General features: G+C 40.3%; 1 long non-coding RNA gene across 1 annotated transcript; it reads left to right on the plus strand.

Moving 5' to 3' along the window:
• Nucleotides 1-1,602: 1,602 nt before the first annotated feature.
• Nucleotides 1,603-7,350, plus strand: LOC126012112 (uncharacterized). The gene is made up of 3 exons (XR_007496784.1): nt 1,603-1,824; nt 5,670-5,761; nt 7,256-7,350. It is a non-coding gene; the product is annotated as an uncharacterized LOC126012112 (long non-coding RNA).
• Nucleotides 7,351-10,661: the final 3,311 nt, after the last annotated feature.

The following is a 10,661-nucleotide window of genomic DNA, read 5'->3' on the forward strand; positions in this document are numbered from 1 at the left end:
TAGGATAACACAGTACAACCAAATAAAACTATTTATCCAGCTCTAGAAAGGAATAAATTAGGGGCTGGGAAGGTGGCGCTAGAGGTAAGGTGTCTGTCTTGCAAGTGCTAGCATAGGAGGGACCGCGGTTCGATCCCCTGGCGTCTCATATGGTCCCCCCAAGTCGGGCAATTTCTGAGTGCATAGCCAGGAGTAACCCTGAGTGTCAAATGGGTGTGGCCCAAAAAACAAAAACAAAAAAAGAAAGGAATGAATTAAGCCATGGAAAAATATGAATGAAGTATAATGCATGTTTCTGAACAAAATAAATTAACCTGAAAAGCCTGCTGCTTGATTCCAATTCTGTGATATTCTTAGAAACTAGCAACACTGAAGACAATATAAAGATGAATCAATAACTGGAGGGGTGGGCGGAAAGGAGGAGCAGATTAAGAAGAAAACAGAATTTTTTAGGCAATGAAACTACTTTTTATAAAGTTATGAGTCAATGCATAGTATTATAAATCTGTCCAAATCGATGCAGGCATACCACCAAGAGTGAATTCTTATGTAAACTATACATTACGGTGTGTCACTGTAGATTCATCGATTATAACAAAATTATTTTTGTAATGAATAATAAAGATGGCATATTTGTGCATGGGCGAGATCATATAAAAACTCGCCATCTACATCTAGATTTGTTGTGAACCTAAAACAACATTTAAAAAAATAGTCCATACAAAGTAATTGTACATAGATTCTGTTTTATTTATCTTAATGTTCTTTGGCTAAAAGTTCAAAGTTAAGATATCAGCAAGGGGACTTCTTCTGAGAATTATGTTATGGGTGATTGTCCTTCCACTGTAACTTTACCTTGTCCTCTTTCTTTGCATCTTTGTTCTCATAATTAAAAATAAAAAAAATAGTCCATAAACTTGCAATGACAAGTTCTGGAGATCTATTATGACACAGCATAAAAATTATAGTCAACAACAGTGCACTTGAACGTCGCTAAGAGATTAGATTGCCACAAAAAGGGAAACTATAACCGTGACAGAATTGGAGTACTAGTTAATACTATATATAGCCATAAACAAATACATCATATCAACATTTACATTCCTTAAATTTAGTGATATGACAACTACATCTCAACTTTTTAAAACAGCATTGAAAATTTGTCTATTGAAGATTTTGGTAATTTCATTTTTGAGCTGATTAAGATCTACAATCTACGTTTCTCATATTTTTGAAAACATCATATATTCAGCTGCACCAAGTCCCTTTATAGTCTAAACAAGGTCCCAGTTTTCTTCCTCTAAAATGGATTTAAAGACTAACGGTCACAAAGGACTTCAGACGTCTCTGAAGCCCAGGAGAAAACAAGTGAGTGATCCTGTGGCCTGAGGCAGCTCTAAGGAAAAGCAGCATTCCCCGCCCGCCCACCCTAGGCTCTGATTTCTTTGGGCGGGAGGTAGCCGAATCCCAGGGATGGAGGATGGAGGGACCGACCACTCTCCAGCAGATACGCGGCCTGATTGGCCAGTCGCCGCTGCTGACGTTTCATTCGACTTCTTTGATTGGATTTGGAGGTGCTTCCCTCTCCCGCCCCGTGCCAGCTTGGGTTGGTTTATTCCTGGCGCTTGGGGTAATTCCAACCTGGATGGTGTCCAGAAGAGGACAGGAGGCTTTGCACGTCCGGGGGGATGACTTGGATAAGAAGGTGGAGCCGCACATCCTCCAGCCTAGAGGTTGCTGGGACGGTGGCAGCCGCTGCGGGGTCTGTGCTGCTGTCGATGGCGAGTGAGAGGAGCGGGTGGCCGCGTCGCTGGAGCTCGCCTGGTAATGATGGGTGATGGATGGGGCGACTGCATCTAACTCCCGGGTGCTCAGGTGAAGAGATTGGGCCAACCTGGAAGCTGGCGAGCGCTGGGATGAAGAGGGAGGAAGGAAACTGCGGGTGGGTGCTGAGATTCTGTGCCAGGTGCCACCACTAAGGGCACCTCCAACGCTCAGCCTTTCTTTCTCTCTCTCTTTTTTTTATATATATAAAATCTTATTTAAGAATCCTGATTACAAGCATGATTGTACTTGGGTTTTAGTCATAAACAGTCATAAACTTGATCGCCTGTGGTTTCAGCTGCCTGCCTCAGCCTTGCCATGCATGGAGCAGGTAGTTGTAGTGAACTGGACCAACCTGCCTCCCTCCTCTAGCAGCCTGGGCAAGATTAGGATTGCTGGATTTAGCGAATAAAACTATTTATACATATACTGGGCACTAATTAAATGTAACATTCAGATAAGCAGTTTCGTGTAGGTAGGCTTCCATCCAATGTGCAGAAATTGGGGAGAGGGGTGCAATCGGACGTCTAATAAGCTGTGTTGTTTTATGTGTGTTGTTTTATGTGCAGTCCTGGGAGAATAATAACACTGTTCCTCCTAAACCTGGCTGGTGTTTTTCAGAGCGCTCCCAGAGTAGGGAGCGTTGTTAAAAATCTTGGTTCTAATGAATCCCACAGGGACCTGCCTGAAGTTACAACTATTAAGTAACTAAGGGAGACCAGAAGAGGCTTCTACAGCTCTGCAGAAGTGCATTTCAGAGAGCTTTGCCCAGGACGTTTCTTGTTGGAATTAATCTAGTTCACCAAAGCAAATTTATCTTTAAGGACTGAAGAGGAGCTTGCTAACTAGTTTTCTAGCTCCTCCCCCGCCCTTTTCTTAGGGGAGGAGGGCCATGTCCAATAGTGTTTAGGATTTATTCCTTGTTCTGTGCCCATGGATCCCTCCTGATGGGGCTCAGGATACCCTGTAGGGTCCTTAGATCCAGTCTAGGTCAGCTGAGTAAAAAGATTGAGCACTTTGCCCGCTTTATTGTCTCTCTGGTCCCTGGAGAGTAGGTTTATATTCAAGTTCTCCACTATGACATACCATTGTCTTACGGGGGAACAAACAGCTCTGAAACTGTCAAGGAATATTGATTTAACATGCTGTGATTAAACTATCATTTACAGGACCAGAGAGATATCATGAAGGTAAGGCATTTTTGCCTTGCATGCAGAAGGACAGTGGTTTGAATCCCGGCATCCCATATGGTCCCCTGAGCTGTCCAGGAGCGATTTCTGAGCATAAAGCCAGGAGAAGCTCCTGAGTGCTGCTGGGTGTGACCCAAAACCACTATATATATATATATATATATATATATATATATATATATATATATATATATATATATATATATATCTTTTACATGTTAGTAGCAGTGACACAGCAGTTGGTTTTGATGAGAGTGATTAAAGATCTATAATATATTTTGCTAAAGATCCAAACAGGCTATAAACATAAGGATTAAGGCAAACTGTGTCCGGGCTAGACACTATCCTTATTTGGGTGGGGGGGTGCTCCCAAGCAGTTATCAGAGGGCCCAGAGACTACTCCCAGTGCTACTCTGCCATCTTGGGCGATGGTTCAATGCTAGCATCTAAGGATGTGGTGCTGCATTGCTCTGCAATGCAAAGCAACACCAGGGCTACCCAGAGGTACTAGGAGAGACTCGAGGGCTGCACCCTGCAAAGCTCAATAGGCTATGTGGTTCCAGGACCCAATCCTGACTGGGCACATGCAAGGTCTGTACTTTGTCCCTGGTTCATATTTTCAATCAATCATTGATATTTGGAGTATAAAAGAGAAGATAATTAAACTAATTGTTTTTGCCAGTTTGATAAATATATCAACGTGATACTAAGATGTCTGTCTAAATAAGTCTTTAAGAAAAATCAGGGGGCCTGAGTATAGTGGGTAGGGTGATTGCCTTGCATGAAGCTGACCTGGATTCCATCCCCCATATAGGCAAAAGGAGGTTCTGATCATCACTGGGTTGACACAAAAGTCATAATACATAAAAACAATCTTAGGATTTAAAATATTGGATGGTTTATGGGGCTTTGGAGTGATAGCACGGTGGGAAGGACATTTGTCTCACACTCAACCAACCCTGGTTCCCTGGCATCCCATATGATCCCTTGAGTCAACCAGGAGTAATTCCTGATCACAGAGCCAGGAAGTAACCCCTGAGTGCTGCCAGGAATGGCCCCCAAACTAAAATATAATAATAATAATTATAATAATAATAATAAATGTATCTCTATACTCTTTAAAATATAAAATAAAATATTGGATGGTTTAGAGTTTCATATACCTTGCATCCAATTCCCCAAATTATGAACATGTAATGCTAGCATGGCAACAACCCAAACTTTATTCACATATATATATTTTTTAGGTTTTTGGATCACACCTGGCAGTGCTCAGGGGTTATTTCTGGCTCTATGCTCAGAAATCGCCCCTGGCAGGTACAGGGAACCATACGGGATGCCGGGATTCGAACCATCGTCCTTCTGCATGAAAGGCAAATGCCTTACCTCCATGCTCTCCTCCAGCCCTCAATTCACATTTTCTTAATTTTTACCTAATATTTTTTTTGTTTTAGTATCCACAATGCATTTAATTGTTTTGAAATTCCAAACGTTCTTGTTTTTTGTTTGTTTGTTTTAGTGCTGGGAATCACAATGCAGTGATATGTCCTCGTATTTGTCCAGCAAGTGCTTTCCCACTGAGCCACATGCCTGACCCATCTATGACAGTTCTGATAAATACGATGCCATATATTTAGTAGTGAACTTGCATTAAAATTAATCTATTTTCTTCAAAATTATACTGGAGTAATGGGTTGGGGTTGGGGAATCTACAGAAATAAAGTGATATTTTTGTCTTGTTTTATTTGAAAACTATGATGAAGAAGAGAGGGAAGGAGAGAGAAAGAGAGAGATCAAAACACTCAAGAAAAAAATGCAGGTACCTCCATTGGCAGAGGTAGCCCCAGTACACATCCCAGCATGAAAGGATGAAAGTCCACATCACAAGAGGGGGGATGTGGGTGCCTGTGTGTGTAGTGCCATGTATGCCATGTGGGTACCATGTGTATGGGTCAGCAATACTTATGTGCTGTTTTATTGACTATTGATCTTGAGGAAGGTAGTGTTCATCATCTTCCTCTACTGTCTAAATTCCTTTCTCCCCTTCTATATGGCAATTTTTAAAAAAGGAAGATTCCCTGAAACATGTACTATTTTTTTTTTCAAAATGGAACAAGATACTTTAAATGGGTGATGCACATAAAACGTTGAACAGAGAAATAGTACAGCAGCAAAGTTGCCTGCTTTGCACTTAACCAACCTTGTTTTGATCCAGTCACTTATCTGGTCCCTTGAGACCAGATTCGCCAGGAGTGATCCCTGAGCATAGAATTAGGAATAAATCCTGAGTACTGCTGAGTGTTTCCAGACCTAACAAACAAAAGTTGAACCAAGAGGCTAAGGATCAGAACTGAATTTTGCCAGAAATTAAATAGCAAATATTTAAGTAATGCAAGATTTTCTGTGGTTAGCAGGTGAGTTCATTGGTACAGTATAGCTGTGAAGTGCTATGTTGACCTTTCCCCTGCTGAAAGAAATTGTTTCCTACAATCTCTGTCTAGCTCAATTCTATAGTAAGACAGGGATGCTTGGTCTCACACATTATTCTTTTTAGAATGGTTATGAAAACAGTTGCTATGCTTAATTGATGTGTCAACTTAATTAGCTTCCTCTCTTTTCAAAAATGTTTTGCTTTCTTTAATGGTATGTTCACAGGAAGTCTTCAGAAAGTTGGTGTGTGATCCATTTCAAATTCTGGAGAAGAATTAACCCTGGACATGGTTTATATTTTAGAATCCTGAAAGAGGGTAATTGTTTTCTTATTGGTATACATAAATGTATAGCCATAACATTTTTTGTCCTTGTTGTTTAAGTTTTGAGGAAGACAAATAGGGAGGAATTCTATTTTACTTATTGGGGGGGGGTTGTTGTTTTTGTTTTGAGGCCACACCTGATGGTGCTCAAGGGCTCTGCTCTGAGGAATAACTCCTAATGGGCTCAGGGGACCATATGGGATCCCAAAGATCAAACCCAGGTTGGTTTCATGAAGGCAATCACTCTACTCACTGTATTATCTCTCCAGTCCCATTTCCTTCTTATTTAAAACTGCCAAAACTAGTGTCTGGTCTTAGTATTTTGAACAAAGCTAGCAGAGAAAACACAAGAAGACAGACCAGATAGTTGAAAAATCTGAGATGAGCCTGTTGAGTCAAGAATTCTCAGTTCTAATGTCTAGTACAAAAATATCGCCATTTAGGAAGAACTCATAGAGTACCTATATACTTGAGTATAAGCCACCCAAGTATAAGCTGACCCCTAATTTTACCCTAAAAAAATGGAAGAACTTAGTGACTTGAGTATAAGCCAAGGTGGAAAATGCAGCAGCCACTGGTAAATTTCAAAAATATATGGGGCCAAAGAGATAGCATGGAGGTAGGACATTTGCCTTCATGGAGGTAGGACATTTGTCTTGCATGCAGAAGGACGGTGGTTCGAGTCCCAGCATCCCATATGGTCCCCTCTGCCTTCCAGGGACGATTTCTGAGTGCAGAGCCAGGAGTAACCCCTGAGCACTGCCAGCTGTGACACACACACACACACACACAGACACACACACACAATAAATAAATATATATATCCAAAACAAATACAATAATTAATAATAATTAATCAGTAGATTAAGTGTTTTTCAATATGTATTGCTAAAACTGTAAACTAGCAACAATAACTTTAAAACTTTAAATAAAATGCAGAAAATCGTAGCTTAACAGGTAATCAAGCTAAATCACAAAGGTTAAAATCCTTCAAAACTGGATTCCTCATCATCATCATCTGTACGTCCAAACAAAGAGCTTCAGCTTTATCTGATGTGAGAATATCAGCATAGACATTGTCATCATCAGATATCATTACTGCTGTCGGTCTCATACAAAGCACAGAATATTGTGGGTTAAATAGCTTAGTGGCATACAGTTCAGTTCAGCCGTCTACTTCTGCAGCTCAGCGGCGACTTGTGGACTGAGCTGAAGCGCCGCTCCTAGAGCAGACTGCAGAAGACGACTGGAGCCTAGTACATTTGATTCGGTGTGCATGCACCAAATCAAATTAACATGTATGACCGAGTATAAGCTGAGTTCAGGATTTTCGGCACAAGTTTTGTGTCGGAAAAACTCTGCTTACACTCGAGTATATACAGTAATTGTGAGTGGCCCCTTCAAATGGTAGAGATCAAAGTTAGAGGCCAAATGGTTTTTTAGTACAACTGATAAGATTTTTATACTTTCCCCTTGAACACACTGTAGGAAAGGAATTTAGGTGTTGTGTGTGACTGCAGGAGACTGGCCAGTGCACAAGACATCCTTTCCAGAACACTAGGCAAGCTTCAGTCTGTGCCAAGGTAAGAGCTGCTCTCTCACCAGTATTGCTAATGCAGACTGTTGATATGCAACGAACAATGCAGGATCTACTTACAATGTAGCTGTGAAGTGCTGCATTGCCTTTGCCCCCTGCTCAAAGCAAAACCGATACCATTCTAGCCCTGGGCTGTGGCACTGTAGCTCCAGGGATGCGTGGTCTCACACATGGTTACCAATGTAAACTCAGAATAGATGGATAACTGCAGAATTAAGGCTTGTTGCTATTTTGCAGGTGGTGATCAAGATGTTAGCAAGAGGGAATTCAGATTAGACACAAGCTATATCTTTGTTACGGTGGACTTATTGGTATTCCAATTATTGAGTTACAGTATTGTTCTGCCAAAAGTTGGTGCTGAGGTGAGCATCAGTAGTCGTTTTTGTCAGCTCAAGCAATATGGGGAACAAGAATCGCATGCCACCATGAGCTGTGCTATTTTTTTCTGCAGTTCATGAATATTTGTGGGTCTCAAGAAGGGACCACAATTGCTTCTTTCTCTAAAATCCAATTTGATCTCATGGTGTTTATATGCATTTCATCTGGGTACTTTGTTGTAAACTATGGTACACCCACAGTTTGTGAGAAAGGCTTGCTCTGTGTTGTATTTGCCGTCTTTATACAATTGCTGGCCATTTTTCCAGTGAATCAATTCATATATTTCTCTTCAAGTGTGATTTTATTTTATCACCCAGACATCTTTGAGAATCAGGTAAGTAAAGCAGGACAATCATTTTGTCACTTACTAGCATGCTTAAATATTTTTAAGTGTGATTGATCTGAATATTGAGGAAGCACCATCATCAAGGGTGACACAGATTTTGGACTTGATAAGTGTTGCTGTGCAAAGGGAAAAAATCAATAGTGCTTCTAGGATTTTCTCTGCATTCTCTGGCAGTTATTTAGATTGGCCTTGCTGATATTTCAATACGTGAACTTTATCACTAAATAAATTGAATTTTGTATTGCTACTAAGGTAAAAAAATAACTGTCAAAAAATAGAATATAGGGGTCAGAGAGATAGCACAGAGGTAGGGTGTTTGCCTTGCATGCAGCCGATCCAGGATAGATGGTGGTTTGAATCCTGGCATCCCATATGGTCCCCTGTACCTGCCAGTAGTGATTTCTGAGCACAGAGCCAGGAGTAATCCCTGAGTGCAGCCAGGTGTGACCCAAAAACCAAAAACCAAAAAAAAAAAAAAAAAAAAGCAAAAAGAATATAGGCTCTGGAGCAATCGTACAGTAGTATAGGCCATTTGCCTTGCAACCATGGTTGACCCAGGTTCCATTCCTGGCATCCCATATAATATCCTAAGACCACCAAGAGTAATTCCTTAGTGCAGAGCCAGAAGTAACCCCCATGTTCCTCCAGGTGTGACCTCCCCCCCAAAAGAACCCCCAAAATTAATAAACAGATAGAGTGGTTGATAAAACTAGTTGATTAGGTACTACTCATAAATAGTATTAGTGAGACTTAGGGCATATATTTGAAGTGAGTTTTTTGTTTGTTTTTTGTGTTTTTAATATAAAGAGCAGGCCATATTTTCCATATTTGTTTCTCTCCTAATTATTTTATGTTTTAAGTTTTCCAGAAAAGATGCTTTATTTATTTATATTTTGGAAGGGCCACATCCAGGGTGCTTAGGGCTTACTTCTGACTCTGTGCTCAGGGATCATTCCTGTCAGGGCTCAGAGACCTGGGAATCAAACCTGGGTTAAACATATGCAAGGCTGACTATCCCCTGCACTCTTTCTCCAAGCCCCCCAAAACACTTTTATAAATTATTTTATTTAAAGTATTGTGGTTTACAAAGTTATTGATAGTTGCAATTTAGATATAGAGTATTTCATTATCAATCCTACTACCAGTGTCAACTTCCATCACTAAAGCTCCCATAGTCTGTCATCCCCCAAACACCCCTCACTCACTCACTTCCTTCCTGCCACCTTATCAGGTACATTAATTACAAAGTTTGGTGGTTGTAGCTTATATCTCAGGTTTTCAGTGTTGTTGAGTCTGTGCTTTGGATGTATAGTTGTCCCATTCTCCCACATCATCAATATAACCAAAGTCTTGACGCCTTTTCCCCTATTATTTCCCTTTCTCATCTTTTCCTTTGAATCTTGATTTCTTTCCTTCTCTGTCCTTCTAACCCCTAGACTCTGGGGGTCAACAGTGATTTAGTTAACCCTCCTTTACTACATTACATTTCCTTTACCAGTTATTTTATATATCATAATAAATGAAATCATCCTGTGTTTGTCTTTTTTTCTTCTGGCTTACTTCACTGAACAAAGATGCTTTTTAATAGGTAATGTGATCTAATTGAGAGAAAATTACATTATAAACATACAAGGTATAAACATACCTTGTGTTAGGTGTATGAGGTAAACTGGACAGAAAGTAGTAAGAAATTTGAATGACCATAACACAGCTTTGGAGATTTTCTCCTCTACTGTAAAAATTTAAGTTCTAGACCAAGTCTTTCTGGTAGAATTTTCTGCTGTGAAGAAATATTCTTGAACAGAACAGAAGGACCACACACAGTAGGACCAGGCCACAGGGAGCAAGTGAGGAATTAAATTTTACCTATTTTTAATTAATTAAAAAAAGATTTAGTTGGACTGGAGAGATAGTAGAGTAAGAGGGACACTTGCCTTGAATGCAGTGGACTCTAGTTTGATTCCTCAAAACCCACGTGGTCCCCCAAATCCAACCAGGAGTGATCCTTGAGTGCAGGACTAAGAGTAAGTCCTGTGCAGCATAGGGTGTGGTCCCCCAAAACAACAGCAACTAAAACTCCACCAATTTTAAATAAGTTCATACCTTAATAACTGTATTGCCACAGTGCACCCACTGCTGAAGTGCTAATACCATTCACTTAAATTTAAATAATCACCTTAGAAGAGCATACTGCTAAATAATGGCCAACATTTTGGGCATTGTACTTGCCACTTTTAGTTCAACGATGTGTCTGAATAGATTCCATTGCTTTCTTTCATCTCACACATGGTTTTTAGCCCTGACCCTGGTCAGAGTAAACTACTAAACACAACACTGACCTCTCTACTCAATAAATAGTGTTGCTCAAGGGGTCTAATTGTCTGATCTTGTAGCCAGCAACTTCTTTCATACTAACTATAAAATGTACTTTTTCTTTCCATTTTCTTCTCAGCATCCATGTACCTAGGATGAAGTGCCTGCTTTGGACCTTATTACTCCTTGTTTTGCCGAGAGAATTCACTCAGAAGACCCAGAACAGGAGAGTGGCAGTTTTTATTAAGAAAAAGATAGGA

Source organism: Suncus etruscus, chromosome 6, assembly GCF_024139225.1.
Source record: "Suncus etruscus isolate mSunEtr1 chromosome 6, mSunEtr1.pri.cur, whole genome shotgun sequence".
NCBI classification, from domain to species: domain Eukaryota; kingdom Metazoa; phylum Chordata; class Mammalia; order Eulipotyphla; family Soricidae; genus Suncus; species Suncus etruscus.